At 43.2% G+C, this 18235-nt stretch overlaps 1 protein-coding gene across 1 annotated transcript in view; it reads right to left on the bottom strand.

Moving 5' to 3' along the window:
- Window positions 1-17973: 17973 nt before the first annotated feature.
- The window catches only part of PLAAT1 (phospholipase A and acyltransferase 1), a 118487-nt gene continuing 118225 nt past the window's right edge, over window positions 17974-18235 (bottom strand). Inside the window, exon 5 of the mRNA XM_061452816.1 lies at window positions 17974-17984. The gene's annotated coding sequence lies outside the window, so the exon portion shown is untranslated. The remainder of the gene's footprint in view (window positions 17985-18235) is intronic.

Raw genomic sequence — 18235 nt, 5'->3', positions numbered from 1 at the left:
AGTTGTACTTGCTGGTACAATCGCAACTGAGCAGACAGCCCTGCTGTGCTGGGACGAGCTTGCACAGCTCCACAGTCAGGTACAAGCATGTTGTTCCCTTTTCTGTTGCTACTTTCTGCTGCTATCTCCATCACAGCCATCCCTCTCTGACAGCATCACAGGACCGTGCCTCACAATGCTGGCAATTACTCTCTTGCCAGGCTGTGAAATAAACAACTAATGTCTTCTGGAGAAACCCCATCCCTGCCACCCTGGAAAAGACACTGCAAGAGGCAGATGCACAAGCCCATGGCAGAGGGGCAGAGCAGAGGGTGCTTGAAAACGCTCTATGTGTCTCCTGGGCTGAGTGTTATCTCCCATTTCCTTTGAGAGCCCACAAGGGACGGCCTTCCCAAAGCAACCTCTGAGGTGGCCCATTCGGCTTTTGTCTCCCTCAGCAAAAAAAAATTTCTGCCCCAGCGGCTCTGAACAAGGCTTCCATTAACTCCGTCCCCGAGAGGGCAGCACGTGGGACAAAAAGCCCAACACTGCGTCCCGGCCCTCAGACAAGCCTGGAAACAAATGTTGCAGGAATTTGTCAGAATAAAATCACCCGCTCGGTGTCACCGCATAAATTTACCTACCTCAGTGCCTATTCAGGGCCCTTCCAAAAGGGCAATATTAACAGAGAGAGATCGAACACCATCTCTATAGCAACACCACCCCAGAAAAATTATGATCGCCTCTGCAATAGGAATCCCTGTTTTAGGAGCCTCACCAAGTCTAGGGGTTAGTCCTGATTTTAAGAACAATTTGCCTTTGACTTACTTTTGTTCCTTGTGATAAAAATGTTTAAGAAACAAGAGAGAAGCAACCTGAGTGGAAGGAGGGTGATGGGAGGATGCCTGGTGCAGAAGGGATGTAGCAGAGCTATGGAGTGCAGTGCTGTAACACACACGCCTGTCAACAAAGTAAATCACCAGCCCACTCCTGCAGGGACCTTGCAGGCAGGGAGAGCTTTTCTCATCTGCTATTAGACTCGCAGCAAATCCCAGGGCACAAAAGTTGTCTGGATGCCACACCTGAAAAACAGGATAAAAAGCAGTAAGAGCTCCAGTTTTCATTGAATCAATAATCACCTCTTTCCCCTCAAAAAAAAAACAAAAAACCCAAAAATTCAAATTAAATAAAGAGCCTTTAAATTTGGGGGTAAAGAAAGGCAAGAAGAGCAAAGAAAGCTGTTAGAGAGCATGAACTGCAAGAGGAAAGCAGGACTTATTGAAATGAGACCTTGATACTGCAGAGGTTATTAAAGCCAATTTAGCCAAAGATCCTTTCATTCTTTTAATCAAGGAGGCAGATGTACTGTATATGGGGTAGAAATAAATGAGAGTTTAAGTATGCCCCAAACCAGATGAATACAATGCCCCAATTTGTGCACAGAGTTGTGAGCCTGAGAGCAGTGACTGTGTAACTAATAGGAACACACATGAGGGAAAAACTGTTATTCTGGAAATCAGCACATGCAGCTTGCACACAGGGTTTATATATTGCAAAGTCAGCAGCAACTCCATCTGTATTCTTTAGATGCTAGTGTCACGATCCAACCTTTATCCTCTGCTTTCTGTGTTGGAAAGCATTCCAAACACTTGGAATTCTGAGTCTCAGGGGATGAATTTCTAAATTTAGTATCCAAGAAGCAGTTCTGGAAGGCAGGTGGTCCAGCAGCCTCACAGACACTTTCACTTCATGATTCTTGATAATTTATGACATTGATCTGCATTAAAACCAAAGGAGAAAGCTTGAAATAACTCCGTAATTATGCTATAGAGAAGCCTTAGATGATCTTCCATTAACACCTGCTTTGCACTAAATGCTGAGCATCAATTCACACTAAGATGAAAACTGTTCTTGTAGCCATGTTTAATGTGCCATAGTGCTCACCACCCCACTGTTACCCTGGCAGCAGATTTGACCACCTGCACACCAATATCCCAGTGAAGGTATCCTGAATAATGGGAAAGGCTCAACAAGCTCTGCTAGAAGGGTGTTGGGGTGGATATCCAAAGGAAAGACCCTGAAGTACGTATCTGAGCTGTGGCTTCACACAATGACTTTCTCCCACTGAAGAGAAGACTTTCAAATCTGGAGCTATCATAACCTACCTGGGGATAATGTGCCTGTCAGAGCTCCAGATAGAAAGTAAACTTGTCCAGCTGAAATACTACAGGAAAGGTTAGTGCTTAGCAAATCTGTTAAAGTCCTCCCGCTGCTTGCTTATCCACCCTTCCCAAGACTCTGGGTTCCCTCAGCTCCACAGCACTGTGCCCAGCTCTGTGCTTGGAGCTCTGGGATCCCCACAGGAGAGAGAATGTAACAGGTAGAAAACCACTCCAGTAGAAAACCTCACTGCATGGCTCATAAGACCTCATATCCATGGCCAATGCGCAATCACAATTCGTAACAGCAAACAGCACCCTCCAGATACCTGCCAAAAGTTTTTAGAGACCAGTACAATCCTAAGGCATGCTCCCTTCTGGATGCCTGTTTCTGCTGAGCCAGATTTACTGAATAACCTTCTCTGCAAAGTGATTCTCTCAGTCGCAATGGTGAGAAATATTTAGAGGCTGATGCTATGTGTGATAAACAGCACAATCCTTAGCAGCAGTAAGTCAGACCCTTCCCCTCAGCTGCAACCACAGCTTCTCCTTATTAAGCATTTTATGTCATTAAGTGGCTCCACTGGGAACAGCAGAAAGCACAACTGGGAACATTAATGAAGATCTACAGCATTACAAGAAAAAGCTCAATGAATCAATGCCTCATGCCTTATTCCCATTGCTGTGACCTGTCCCCATTAGTAACAGGAGAGGGTTTGAAATGGAAGAGACATCCCCTTCTCATCTTTCTGCCTTGAGAGGTCTGTACTGCTCAGCACCAGTCGCTGCTTGCAGGCAACAAGGGTGACTCTGCTTGACTTGTTGCCCTCAAGTATACTCATGTCAGTCCTAACCCAAATGGTGCAGACACCAACAGCTAGGACCGATGCTGGCTGTCACATATCTCTCCTTTCAGCTGGCAGCAGCTACGTTCACTATAATAGCAAACACCCACCTTTTCCTGAGACAAAAATGAGGCATCATTGGGCATCAGGACCCATTAGTGCGACCAGCAGGAAATACAAGGTAGAAAGGAAGGATTAGGAAATTTTAAGCTGCTTTAGAAAAACTCAAAAGGCATATGTAAGATACCAGCTTGCACACATGAGAAGCAGCTCTTACCTCCCGAAATGAAGATCTGAGGCACATGCTCGAAGTGCACCATAGGAACCAAGGTGCATGATCGGGGGATTAGGAAAGGGCTTTACACCTGCCCACATTCACTCACAGCTGGGTTCATACCCTGATCAAATAGCTCAGAGCAGCAGGAGGGATCACATGAAGAAAGGGGTCATAGGGATGAAGCTTTGTGACCATTGCAAGGTGACAGACCCACATTGGACACAGCTACAGGCAGTCGTGTTTTACAGCTGCCAACAGCAGCACTCATCCAAGTCCCCTGCAGGGAAAGAGGACTGCTTGAGAGTACTATTACCACTACTCTGGGATGAGGGCTGCACCAATTCTCTGAAGAAAAGGACTGTTTGTGCAAACAGAACTTTGCTTTTCTGAACTGGGTCACACCATAGGGATGTATTGGTTTCTACCTGCAGGAATATAAAGATTGGTGAAAAACTTGAAAACTTAATCACCTTGTGCAGATATTTCACATACGAGGTTGGCAAATAAACCAGCAACCCTCAATTGATCAATTAAGTTAAATTCTATACTTGGGGTCATCCAGCCACAGGGTAGGGAGCTACATTCATGTGACTATCCATGGCACAAAAGCAGCTCTAAGGCTGACTACGTCCCTACGTTACTCTGCTACACAGGCCCTGGTTTCCCCTTGTTCATCTTTGTACCTAGTACCATATTTTTTCCCTGAGAGCAGTGGTAAAGACTACATGAAATGAAATAATTCTGTGTTTCTTTGCAAGGGGTTCTTCTGTAGGGGTAAGAGTTCCCTCTCCAGCAGTGGTGAGAGCTCAGTGATCATGTAGGACAGCACTGAGGGGACACAGCAGTAATGAGGCTTATACAGAGGGTAGATCAAAGGGGCTGTGGACCTTTAGAGATTTCTAGTAGGCTTGGCAGGAATCTTTATGGCACACTTGACAAAAATCCTAAGACACTGATAATGATGCTCACACTGGTACCAATTAATCCCATCCAGCTATCCCCAAGATCCTGCTTTCTTGCAAAAAGGATTACCGATAACAGTTGCTGCGGCAAGGAAGAAACAAAAGTTATGGATTTTTCTGAGCTTCCTGTGAATATATGTCAGACAGTCTCAGCCATCACCTCTTAGGCCTGCTATGCTTTTTATAGCAGAAAAAAAGGGGAGTTGGGCTATGTGGCTGCCTTGTGAAACTGCTCACCCCTTCCATTCCCCCCCCCCCCTCCCTCCCAGTACTCTGCGGTTCTCCAAATCTTTCTCCTCCTTACCAGCCCAGCAGTACCCCTTAGTCTTCCAGGCTTCTCCTCCTTGCCCCTGTGGGTGACCAGCACCATGGAGTAAGCCTTGATATGGGCAGGATGTGCTCCTGCCACTTGACCCAGTGTTACTGACATGTTGGCTATGTCTGTTCCTCACATGAGAGCTTCCCCAGATAACCTGTCTGGTGACTTGCGCAGCCAATATCAGGGACCTGGCTCTAGAGCCTGTTTAGTACCACACGAGCATTTATCCAAGTGTCTGTGATGGGCCTGTCCTGGCCTTGCCACCAGGCAATTTAACCTCAGGGATTTAAAACCTTAGAGAGTGCTGGCCTGACAGTACTCTCCCCTCAGGTAGAAAACAAGACAGTGCAAAGCAACCTCCTTCGGCAGCCAACAGCTCCCAGCCCACGAGGGCCACAGATCTCCCTTGAAGGAGAGGACATAGCAGGGACTTCATCTGTTTTGGCTTCTCTGCTGAAAAGCACAATGAAAGAGCCCATTAGCAACAGATCATGCCAAAATCTGCCTTTTACAGCATTACAGTGACCAGCGCTGTTAGCAGTAGTCCCCCTGCCCCTTCACAAACACCTCAAGAACAAAGTGCAATGCCAGGTCTGGGAGCACAGCTCCAGCTCATGCTGCCTCATTATCTTCTCAGCCTTGTTTAGTCTTTGTCTCTAATGTAGATGGTAAACTCTCAGGGGCACTGACCATGAATTAGTTCACTGAGTGCCAGACAACTGCTGGAGCTCAGTTAATGATGAGACGACTCCCATAGGCCCATTGTCTTAAGTGGGATTTTTGGCTAAAAGTGAAGACTTCAGGGATTTGCCCAATAATAAGTCAGTAATTCAAGATGCACTTAAAACACACATTCAATGTCCCTTTACAGCAACATCCTTGGGAAGTGAGCATTTGTACTCTGCAGCACAACTGCAAGGAAGTCTAATATTAATTAGGAAGCAAACTCGAGGGCCCTGAATAAGCCCTTATAACAAAAGATCTTTTATTGAATAACTGTAGAGGAGTGCAATGCCAAAGTTTTCACGCCAGAGTAACAATAAACTAACTGCAATTAATGCCTTTAAGACCAGTCTGTAAATTTAATCTTAGCTTAAACAAAACAAGGAGCTGCTAAAAACATCTCCTAGAAACTTTAAGAAGGAAAGAGAATGAACATAAACTTAAATAAAATACACAGGTTGATTCAACCTGTTTCAGCTGATAAACGGCGTGGTACTTGTTCTGTGCCAAAGTGACACTTGACCTCTATATATCTTCTTAATGAAGTCAGCAGAGAAAGACACCCAGTGAGCCTTTGTAACACTGCAAGCGAGTTGCAAGCTGGGCTTCACTAATGGGAGCTGTCACTTGGTTTTTTCCAGGTCACAAACTAAGAAGAGCAATTAAATCAAATTGGAGGCCGTACAGATTGGAGCAAGCCTCAATAGGCCAGGTACCTAAATCATTAAAGACATAGTTCTTTTCCATGATAAATTGTTGAGGAGAGTGAAACATGCTGCTGGTCATTAATCTGGGCTAATCAGCTTGAAAGCTGGGTTGTTTTATTTAGTAATTAACTGGTTATTTGGAAAAAAAAAAAATACATGGCCTATAGAGCTGCCATCCAGCAGATAATAATGCAGAACAGTGGGGAATCTCTTGAGGGCAATTCATGCCTTTTCAATTATAGCCATTGGCAAACTCTGAAAAATGGCTCTAGGTTTGCATTGACACATAGCAAAGAAACACACTCCAATGAACATAGCAGGCATCTTGTTGCATGCTGGTAATTGCTCTGGCCTGCCCCTTACGTAAACTGCACTAGAGCAAACCAAGCATTTTGGAGGTGTACTTATTCCCATCTCCTGGATTTAGAGTTAGTGTTTGTCAGACCCTTCTGTTGGAACTGGGGGAAAAGAGCTGCTGTGTGCCAATGGTCGGGTCTGCAAAAAGAGGAGCCCCAGCATACTCCTTCACAGGTAGGGATTGCATCTTCCCATGCTGATTTCCAGTAACCAGTCCAGACATCTCCAGATGTGTTCAGCGGGATTCCCAATGGGCTGAGACCAAATGCAGTGTAAGCAAAGAAACTGAAGCCTATTTCCTGGGGAACTGGCTGAGCAGAGACACCAGTCTATCAATCCCTGCTGTCCTACATGTTTATTGATGGCCAAAATACACAGGACTGACTGTCTATCTTTGTGCTGCAGCAAAGTCAGAGTGAGAAAGTCTCTTTGCAAGAACATACCATAGGAACAGTGTGGTAATTTTCTGAGAGGAACGAGCCAGTACTACTTGCCATGTCAGAGAAAGGTCAGTGTCTCCCACACCCAGCCATAGCTATGACAGGCTTTTTTCACACTCAGCCCTTCCAGTCATTTTGCACAGGAGCACCTAACTCCTTTGCTCTAGACATGGATGCATAAACAGGTAGCTTTCCTTTGGTGGCTGAGACAGATCTTTTAGCATCACTAAAAATTGCTTCCAGGTGTCCACAAAAAGCCTCTCAAATGTAGGGATCATTTAAGTGAACCACATGTCCCCAGAATGGACTTTTGTCCTTTGTTAAATACAAAGGATAGGAGCAAGCTTAAAATTCTGCTGGAAAAAGGCTTCTGGACATAGAACAGAATCATAGAATCATAGAATCGTTAGGGTTGGAAAGGACCTTAAGATCATCTAGTTCCAAACCCCCTGCCATGGGCAGGGACACCTCACACTAAACCATATCACCCAATTTCTTCTCTTTGAGCTGTTCTTAGGTTTAGATTTTCTGATTTGTAAGAGGGCAAAGGCAGAATAAGTCATTCCCTGCATATTCTCCCAGTCTCCAATAATTAATGGTTTTGAAACCTCTTGCTACATTTTAGTGTTTAATATTTTCTGATGGATTTCTTTTCCATGACATAGAAGAGAACTTTATATTGAATACAGAGACTACAGCTCTGGCGCAAAAAGCTCCCAGACCACGAGCTGCTGGCAGACCACAGTGTATCATGCAAACTTGTCCTGTTTTTTAGCCTACCCTAGGCACGCGCCACTAGCAAATGTTGGAGACAGGATACTGGGCTACCTGGACCAGGGGTATGATACAGCATGACTGCTCTTTTGATAGGTATGTCCTCTCTATTAAGGTTCAGAGGAAAAGAAATCTACAGCTGACACAGCAGCGACAGAAATCCAGGCTGGAGGGAAGGGCAGTGCCATTAGCAGGCAGGTAAGCACTGTGAAGATGGATGAGCTTGTTGCTCAGTCACTGTATTTAGCCAACTGTACTTCAAAAAACATTCCCTCTTTTAAGAGCCTTTGATGGAGATTTTGAAGGCAGGAGGAGAAAAGTGTGAGCCTGTTCAATGGGGCGGGAAGCATCCACCATGCAGAAGCAGCATCCACCATGCAAACAATGCTTGCAAATACAGCCCATGCAGGTTTTATTAAACCTGTTCGCAGGGGTTAGGAGAGCTCCAGAGCCAGCAGCATCTCACGGAGCTAGAAAAGCAAACTCCAGCCAGCTTAAAAAAAGCACCCGTTAATGAAAAACTTTACCAGGAAAGCAGATCACATCAAGGCCACACAGAAGCCTCAGATCCTTTAAGCTGCACTTTGAAGACCAGTGGTGACAGACTGACAGATAAAGGCAAGGTCACAGGCCATCAAGACCCCCTCCAACATACCGTGCAGCTGAGTTGAAAAAAAGAGAAAAATCATTGTTGCTATTTGATTAAACATTATAAACTAAAAATAGCTGAGTATCTCTGATTAGGAGAATTCCAAGGGCTTACAATCCTTGCCACTTGGGGTCCAATTTTTCTCTCTTTTATTATGGGCATTACATTTTGGACAATACCAGGGCCACAGAGGGCATATGTTAAGTTAGTCTAAGCCTGCACTGTGCAAACCTTTGCACCCCGTAGGCTACTTTGTTGACTATTTCTGTCTCCAAATGAGCTGTAAAGGTTGCAGTTTTTCTGGCAGCAGCCAGCACAGCTCCCATTAACACACATTTCTTGAGTATAATTTTCAACAGTATTAATAATTGTCCTCATAAAAGTCCATGAGAGGAACTTAATGGACTAGACTGTTTTTATTTCCATGAAATTCCTCCTCTTTTAAAAGCTCTCCATGCCTGGATTTAATATTTTCTACTTTCAGGCCTCGACCAATAGTTTCCAGGCATAAACTTTCTTACTTCTTGTGTGCTAATGCCAAATGAAAAGTAAAATGATCTAAAGTTCTGCCAGACCCTGCAAGCTGGGTTGAAAAAGTCAGAGATGAAAGGGGCGCACCTGATAGTCACCCTCAGGTGACCATGGTGGGACTCTGGGGAATCATTAGCCCTAAGCAAGGATTTCTTGACTGCACAAAGAACTCAGCAGCCTTTGGGAATGCCTACCGCAAGGTCTATCCCACAAGGGATGGCGACCAGCAGGACATCACCACAACAGATGTAAAACCAGGATCCAGTTCCAGACCAGGATCTCAGGTCTGGGGTCAGGCAGTGAGGGGGCAGCAGCCAGTATGTCTGAGCTGCATTCAGCCACTCTTAGTTTCCATCAGCAAAGTGGGCACAGAATAATCTATCACTGAAAAGCAAGATCATGGAGTGTTCTGGCTGAAGCTGGGAGAGTGACCTTAGAAACCCAGATTCAATAGGCAAGGAGGGAACAGAATTACCAAACTCCAAGTTCAACATTTAATACTTTGGGGAAAAACATCCAGTTCAAGACAGCTCCTGATTCAGCAGATACAAGGCAATATGAGATCTCAGTGCTACCGCACAAACTTAGTCAAAGTAGAGTGGTAATGTTTGTCAGTCACAGTAGTAAGCTTAGTAAACTTCCCTGGTGAAAAGATCCACCACAGAGAACTGTTAAAGCAGCCCTCAGTGGTTTTTTATTGCATGTCTCTTTTAGGCCACCCAGAAGCTAGAAGTTTGGTGCAGGTGATCACAGTGACCTGTTCTGGTCTTACCACCTAGAAATATAAAGCAGTAGGGAGAGAAGCACTTGCAAATGGCTTACAAACAGTTAATAGATTTTCATTTGTTCCCTGATGTCTCTAAATTCCCATAATGAAGCAGTCTAAGATGTAAATAATTTTCTTTATGAAGTGTTCATATTGCACTGGAAATTGACCTTGAAAACACAGTCAAACAAGATAAAGCACATAATCTGAGACTGGCTCAAAAACTTCACAACGAGGATCACTGAACTCCTTTGATTTCCAGCATCAGTGGAAACAAAGAGCTGGAAAAACTTCACTTAAGTCAGAGCACCCCCACCCAAGCAGTATCAATCTGAAAATCCAAAATGAATAAAACCCCCAAGATGATCATTCATATGCATTATACCACAGAATCTCTCTCCTGCTGGCCAAGCGAACACTTCACCTCAGGTGTATCTTAGGACAAGATACAGGTCTGTTTTCAGCTTATTATATATGATACCAACATGTGTTATTTTGAACATGTTTGCTTGCAAAGTCATACAGCTAGCTGGCCAACCCTTTTCTCTTTATTACCAGCTAAACCCCTCAGTTTTGCATGTGGGTGTTTGACTGGCTCAATCTTTTCCAAGTTAATTCTGCCCTTGTTCTTCATTAGAGTAACTGCAAGCAAACTTCACAGCACTGTAACACTGATAACCAAGTGAAACATACCTGACAGGAATGACATTCTGAGGGACCTGCAAACCTGAATACTGGCAAAGCTGCTGAAAAGAAGAGGAATTTTACAAACACTTGGGAATTTATGCCATGGTTCTGCCAAAAGCCTTTTGACTTAGATTTTGCACACCCCCTCAGTCCTCTGTCATCTAACATGCAATTCCAAGGCGATCCTTTTGTCTCTTGACTCGAAATTAAGCCTTACACACAGGAAAGCTATTTCCAGAAGGTCTCAGAGAAAGGGAATTTCAAACACAGCATACTTCAACAGTGAGGCATTTCCAGAGAAAAAGGCCATACCAAAACACTGGTTTTGGAATTCCAATGAGCAAAAAAGCCACCCTTGTATTTCTCCTCAGCCACATGGGTTTGCACAATTAAAACACAACAGTTTCTTCCAGGACTTTGTTAAGGTCCAAAATAGCTCTCTATAAGTGTGCAGTGTGGCATACCATGCCTATTCTCTCTGCAGATCTGTCTGCCCAGACCAGCTCCTCTGGTCCACACAAACTTGTTTCTCCTTGGCTGCTGGAAAGGAGCTGTGGTTTTACTTTGCTGCGCTTGAGCAGTGTTTCCGATAATGTCTAGGATCAGGTGTTGGTAAACTCCAGGAAATACTTAGTTCAGGTCACAATGAACCTTTTGTTTAGTGGCTGCTTCTGTAAAGCAGAAGGCAATTTTCACATTAGCACTTACTGTAAAATTATCAGGCCCAAGGAACTTGGCAATTTCTGGAAAAACCCTCCTGCCATACATTTTGGAGGTACACGAATGAACATCTTTAATAGAGAAAAGGTCTTATTTCTAGCTAGTTCTCATCCTAAAAATCAACTGTGCAGGTAAAAACTGGAGCAACCAACAGTTCCAAGCTGAATATGGCTTAATGTACATACCCACTTTCTCTGAGGTAGAACTGATGGAAACTATTTAAAGACTACTTGATTCTTTTCCACTATATCTCCATGTATCTCCTGATTACCAGTGGCTGAAAAATCATTACCAACATAATAAAATTCCTTATGCTAGTTGGCTGACCCCAGATGACTTCATTGCTGCTGCTGAATATAGAGTGAAAATGCCAAATCTCTAGAGCTTCTTTACTTACGAACTGGACTTCAGATTTATCAGGAGAAAAGTCTAGCTCTCAAATATTAGCAAAAAAATTGGCTTTTTGGGGGTTAAGATTCAGTTTTGGATTATTTTGAAGAATACATTTGAAACCAACAGTTTCTGAAGGACCAGATATAATGAACTGATGCTAGTCAATACAGGTAGTCACAGGTTGTCATATACATTTATGCAGTGCCCAGAGGTCACACAACAAACCTTTTAAATAAATAGACTAGTATTCTAAATGGCAATATACAATGTTCTTGACTGTTTTTACAACAGCCAGCTTTCCATCTGTATAGGAATATTAGCTTGTTACCATGCAAAAGTCCTACTCCAAAGCCTCAACAGGGTGCAGGGGTGCTGCCAGCTATGCTTGGCCTGATGAACTCCTGCTATCAGGGAAGCTAGAAGATATAGTCCAACTTGTTCATTAAGAGGCATTTATTCCCTAGCTCACAGGAACTCGCTGATCTCTTCTACTGAAGCACCAGGCTGTTCTTTCCCCCTCTGCTTCCTTCACCTGAATAGCCCACAAGCTCTGGCTAAGCCTTTCTAGGAACTGCTTCCTTCAGAAGGGAAGCCAGGATATGTAAATTACCTGCAAGCTTCATATGCACAGACTGCATAGGGATGTATGTTATCTGAAAGCAAAACATCAGATGACCTAAGCTTATTGTATAAAAAGGGATAGCATCAGCTTCAAACATGTGAAAAAAACCAGACACCTGAACTGGGTAGTGGTCAGGAAATCAGCTTCTACTGTACACAACTTTGACTCAGCCAGAACAACAGCCACTTCTGCCATCTACATTTGCAGGTGGATGAAAAAATACTACAGCTTTACAGGACAGACAGGCTCTTCTCTCTCTAAGGGCTGGTGGCTGCTAATTTTCTTTGTCCATTCCACAGCTATTGCTAAGGAAATAACAAAACAAAATGAAAAATGCTTGCTGCTGCAAAAGTAAGAAACAGGTCTGACTTCTTTCTCCTGGCTGGGATCTCAGTCAAGACCAGCACAGTGAAGGTCTTGTTCTCCCCTGGAAGCTCAAGACAGTTTTGTTTAGGGGAAATAGAGGCTTCAGCAGCTGCTTTTTAGTAAAAGGAACCTTATAGACAATAGGTGAATCATCCCCAAAAGCAGTCACTTGACACCTGCCACAAAGGCTTCCAGCCTCATGATCAATGAGTCCCTCTGAACTAATATAGGAAGAATTATGGTGGTATTTTCCTGAAGCATGGAGATTCGCCTCCTCCTCTTTGCTGGGAACACAATTACAACCCACTCCCCTTAGCTCTGAATTACCCAAGACATGTCTGCAACAAGGCAAAATGTGAACAGTGTATCATAGGATTTGTCCCATTTCAGCACCTGGTGGTGAAATCCATGCTGGCCTCTTCCTTTTTCTTTGAACTTAAGACTTCTTTTTAGTATGTGACTGCATTAACCCCAAAGCAAAGCTGTTTTGTTTTGTTTTGCTGTTCTTCTTCTCTGAGACACAAAGGAAAAGGAAACACCATTAGCTCAATTCGAAAAGGCCATAAATGGCACATGCTATACCTATTTGTGTGTTCACAGAAATTAATCCACTGTGTATCAAAAGCTGTGGATTAATTTCTGAATACATCTGTGGAGTGGACCAATCCTGCAACTGGTGGGCACCAGTCTAGAGAAGCAGGGTCCAACTGTCTGTAAAAGCTCTTTCTTGCAAATTCACCTCCTAGCAGCATTTGGGTTAACATTTCACATGTAATACTGCAACTGCAAATGTGTAGTTAGACACTTTTCAAACAGATTCACTATGATTTAGGTTTTCTAACATTTTAACTGCAAACTGGCCTAAATAAAGATTCCTTGCAGTTCACGTGCAAGATGAACCATAGAAGAAAGCAGATATGTGAAGCAAAGGAAAGGCAGATCTGCTTGCATCTTCACCCTTAACCTAAATATGAAATAAATGATAAAGTGAACAAAGACCAAAGGTAGCATGGAAAAAAATCTTTCTTAATGGCACCATTCTTCTGGGGCATGTCCCTACTGAATCGCACAAAGCTGAATTACTCCAGTCTGACTCAGTGTAATGACTCACATTAGCAAACGAGCAAGCTAGGGAATCCTAGGGAAACAGAAGGGAGAGACTATGAACTTGAAACTATGGAGGCTGGGACTGAAATGACCCTGGACCTCACATAAGGCATGGGGATGTTTCATTTTGGAGAGGACAAGGAAGAGGCCAGGAGCACGGCTCTGTTCAGGTAACAGGACATGTGCACTAGAACTGTCAGTTGTGTTTTGGCTCATACCCATTTTGTCTCTTCTTACATGCTGTCATAGAAAAGAAAGAACCTATAGGCTTGCAACACAGCATTCCCTTTCCAGAGGGACTAGTGTTAACTGCAGTAATCCACAGTGATTTTTTTTTCTTCCAAGTATTATTCTTCACTTTCAGCCTCTTGAAGCCTAATCTGGACTCCTCAACATGGACCTACAGCATAATAAAGGAGGGTGGTAGAGATAGCTTTCAAAAAGAGAAAAGAGCTCCTTTAACAGCAGCTATGCCATTGCCCTCCAGTGTTTTCAGGAAGAGTGTGGCTTGTTTCAATATCAGTTTGAAGTAACCATGGCAGAGACAGGATGTTTGGTTTCAGAGAGCAGGCAGTAAGTTTATATTGTCAAAGCAAACACTTGGGACTCCAAATCACAACACCCCTTGTTGTTTACAGAGTGTGTTATGCCAGAATCGGACTCGAAGATGCACTCCATTGTAACAAAAGAGGACAATGCCATTATCCTGCAATTGTCAACAGTGTTACAGTGCTGAAGACTTTAGTTCAATATTTGCCAAGCAGTAAAATGAGCAATGCCTGTCAGTTTGTTGACCTAGATGCATCGGTTACTAGAAAAACTATATTGAGCAGACAGCAGTTCAGTTTCAATTGTTAGGGACCAAATTCCAGCCGCAGAACTAAGTGCTGTTGAGTCGCACTCAGATTAACAAGAAAACTGTTGAAATCTTGTTTGGATGCTGCTACCAGGATACAACAAACAAGCATTCCTATGTTGAGACACTTTCAAACCAAGTGTAACAACAGTTTTGTAGGATCATTTGTAGGATACACTATAACTCTTACAGCCTGAAGTTCCAAGGGGGATTTAAAATGCTGTGAACATCCTTCCTCAAAAGGCTGAAAACATTAAATAAAAAAAGTTATCTTCATTTAATGTAGAATGATTGCTGTGGCTTAATTGAAAGATGTTCTGCAAGCTTCAGACTACAGTAAATTCTGGCGAAGTGGTACATTTGTAACAAAACACACTTTTGTTCAGTCACCTGGATCTCAGTGCAGGAAGAAAGGCTGGCTATCACTGCTGGGAATCCTGATGGACCTGGAGAAGCACCCATCCTTGCCTTACACCAGAGTAGATACAGGGAGGATTAGTGCCCCAGTTGCACCCAGCCCTGGGTAAGTGGCACAAGCTGTGGACTGAGAGCAGCCTAAATGCCCTTCCCTTGCATTCATTGTGACACCTCCCACTGACAAATAATTTTATTACTGATCTGCAGCTGCAGTCCATGTACAGGAGAATGACAAACCAGTAGAATGGACTTGTGCTAGATCACATGACAGAGCCAGCGGTACTGACGTATTTCCGCAGAGAAAAAGCATGCAGCAACACTGAGTTAAAGCAAAAATCAAGTATGTCCTCTTCTGTTAACTGCAGGCACTGTTTCAGGCCCCAAAGAGCTAACAACAAACAGGCTTCACTGAAAGAGCTAACAATTGTCCCCACCCCATGACACGAGCATATAACTTCACGCCTGCAGGTAAAGCCTGTCAGTCGGGGCAGCAGCAGCATTGATCAGAATCCCTCGCTGCCCATACTACAGTGAAAGAGTGAGACAATTTTGCAAAAGCTTGATCGGTGAAACCTTCTATAGACCATGCCTTTGTTCTTCACCTGGGAAAACCTGAAAAAATACTCTTTACCCATCTCCTGCCACTCACTCTCCTGTAACAGTGTCCTGTATCAGTCACATACTGCAACTGCTTCTAACTGCATGGACTCTACATACTGGGTGTTTACTAAATAGCAAGCACACCGAAGCAGGCATGACAAATGCCTAGTATATTAAAGGCAGAGGCCCACCACTTGGCTTCAACCCATGCTTTCCTAAGACAATGCACATATGTCACTGAGATTCCTCTCCAGCTTATCTAAGCTCTCAGAAAGGCTTTTCTTAACATTTTAAAAGAGGCCTTGGATGCTAAGATACCATTCTACTTTCTTAAGTTATGTCACAAGACTTCTGGTTCAGCCACACAGTTGCTCTTTAGAAATGAAAAGGGGAGTCCGTGCTTCTGCTTGGGACAAGCGGCAGAAACACTGCAATCCTTTTTATAAAGAATGGAGGGGAAAAAAAAGAGGAGAAAAAAAAAGATCAGGAACTGAGTTCAGTCACTCTGGGAACCCAGCCTTTATGAACTGTTTACCAAAAGGATGAGCTGGGGAAAGGGGGGAGGGGCAAATGCATGCATTATGTCTCACCTGCTGATTCTTGGAAGTCATGAATATTCTTGTAATCCCTGTCTCTTGGCCCAACAGGCTACAAGCCTTTTCAGTACAAAGCTTGATTTCAGTGAGGTTCCAGGAGCTGCTCTAAGCTTCAGCAAGTGGTATAATATTCCCTTGTTTCCACATCAAAACAGCCTCCAGCCACAAACCACTCTCCAATGTTTCTTCTCTGTTACTCATCTCCTAATAAATAGCATTCTCTTTCAGACCAGATACTTAAATAAATTCTGTTCTGGGCTATGCTGAAACCAGTCAGCAAGTCACGATTTCTGAAGTCGTCAGTATGTTCTTTCATTTGCACACATAGCATGTATGTTGAGATACAGGTATCTTTGTAAAACGTGCTACACATCTGTAGCTAAAAACAAGACACCGGGAACTAACCTGAAATGGGATGTGAGCTGTAGTGTGAATTACACTATGTTATTTTTCAAGCCAGACAGTACTATTATAAAGCACCTGATCTGAACTTCAGCACAGTACAGGCCAGAGAATGTCACCTGGTGTGCATGTAATTTGCATGCCAACAGGGCAGAGGACAGGCAAGAAGGTTGTCCTGACAGGAAAAGCAAAGGACAAGTAAACAGGGTGTGTAAAAACATGCAACAAAGCAGTGTACAGAGAAAAACCTTCATGAGATAACCCATGGCTAGTTGTACTTCCATAAGCTTTGTGGAATCCTAACTTTCAGACACCAGGCAATGGAAAACTATTTTCTTTTACTGAAAAAGGAAGCGTTATCTCCTCCAGCTGAAGGGATGAACTCTGCAGAAATTGAGAGGAGGCAAAAAGGCCTTTTAAAAAAGAAACTATTTTCCTTCTGGCAACAGTGTCCAGTGGCAATCAACCTTGGGCCATAAAATAAACATTTATTTGAAAAAAAAGCTTCCTTGGAAAAAGATCTAATTGATTGAAGCTGCCAGATAAAAGCCATGATAAAAAAATGAATCTTTTGTCTGCTGCTTAAAGCAGAGGTGCTACATGATAATAACAAAAGGGACAGCATTACCTTCCAGGTTATTGGTGGAGGAATTTACAATTTTTTAGTTACTTACGTATTTTTTAAAGGGCCTTGTACAGTTAATATTCATGCTGGTATTGCTTGTGAGAAAGCAGGCAAGGCCTCACACAAGGCTATACATATATCAGTACCGGAACCTTGCGAAACTCTCAAGCGTTTTAGCAGGAAACCCAGCGGGTTGGGCAAGGAAGCTATTCTGTCTGGATGAAATATTTAGTCCATAATTAGTCCTAAACTACAAAATAATTTGCACATGCGAAGAGTTTTCAGATTAGGTGAGTTTGAGATTACAGCTGCTGATGAACTCATCTCCCACCTGAGACATACACATACTACAGAGGAATCACAAATGAAGCATGATCATGCTTTGGGATGCCCTGAACCTGTGCAGGATATGGAATTTGGCTTTTCTCTTTGCTTACTCATCATTTCATAACATTATCATGTATCTCTATACACATATGCAGCAAATACATTAATATGCATAGGCATAAGTATGATAGACAATATCCCTTATGTCTGCATATTTAAGCTACACTCCCACAACATAAAGTCATGAATGTATCTACATTTTTTTAAGGCAACACCCTTACCTGTATTATGACCATTCTCTTTCATCCCCTTTGTGTCTTCCGTATCAGTTGAAGCCTGATGGTCTTGCAGATCCACCCTGGTGTCTGCTCTATCTTATGGAAGTCTTCTGTGAAGTATACACGCAACACAAAGCGACGAGCCCAAACGATAAACAGGCCTCTCACTGCATTTCTACTGGGCTAAGTAGGTGGAGGTGTTGTGCATCTCCCATCTTCCTACAAGATGTATGCTGCTGTGCAGTTCAAGTTATCCAGAACATTTCAGCAGAACACCTCCATGAATACTGAGAGTGAAATAATGTTGTTTAGCTCCTGTTCTGGTTTACTTATGATTTTACACTTTGGATACTGCAAACTTACTGTTATGTACAATGAAAACCTGGAAGCAGTAGTATTTCTGTGTTGTTTGATACCTTAGGAATCCATTACGCAGGAGGTAAGAACAACCTGCCAAACATCATGGCATTGACAGCATAGAGAGCAAATGCAGGGTATGACTACGCAGGGTAGCTATGGTGATATTATACACCTCACATTTTGCTACTGATCACATGCCTCCAGTCTTCCTTCTACAAAAGTATCTTCAAGGATGCATAGCTCTGGAAACTAGTCTGAAAGATCTCATTGCTCCAATGATTCAGGCCTGGTATATGAGAAACCATTGATTTCCTTCCCATCAAACACATGATCCAAGATCAATTAATCCCTAACAAACGAGACTTAACTTTCTTCAAACCTAAGAAGTGCT

Source organism: Pezoporus flaviventris, unplaced genomic scaffold (assembly GCF_033815535.1).
Source record: "Pezoporus flaviventris isolate CSIRO_AGI_PZ_B2104156 unplaced genomic scaffold, CSIRO_AGI_Pfla_v1 ptg000013l, whole genome shotgun sequence".
Lineage (NCBI taxonomy): Eukaryota > Metazoa > Chordata > Aves > Psittaciformes > Psittacidae > Pezoporus > Pezoporus flaviventris.
This window is presented reverse-complemented; position numbering and strand designations above follow the sequence as displayed.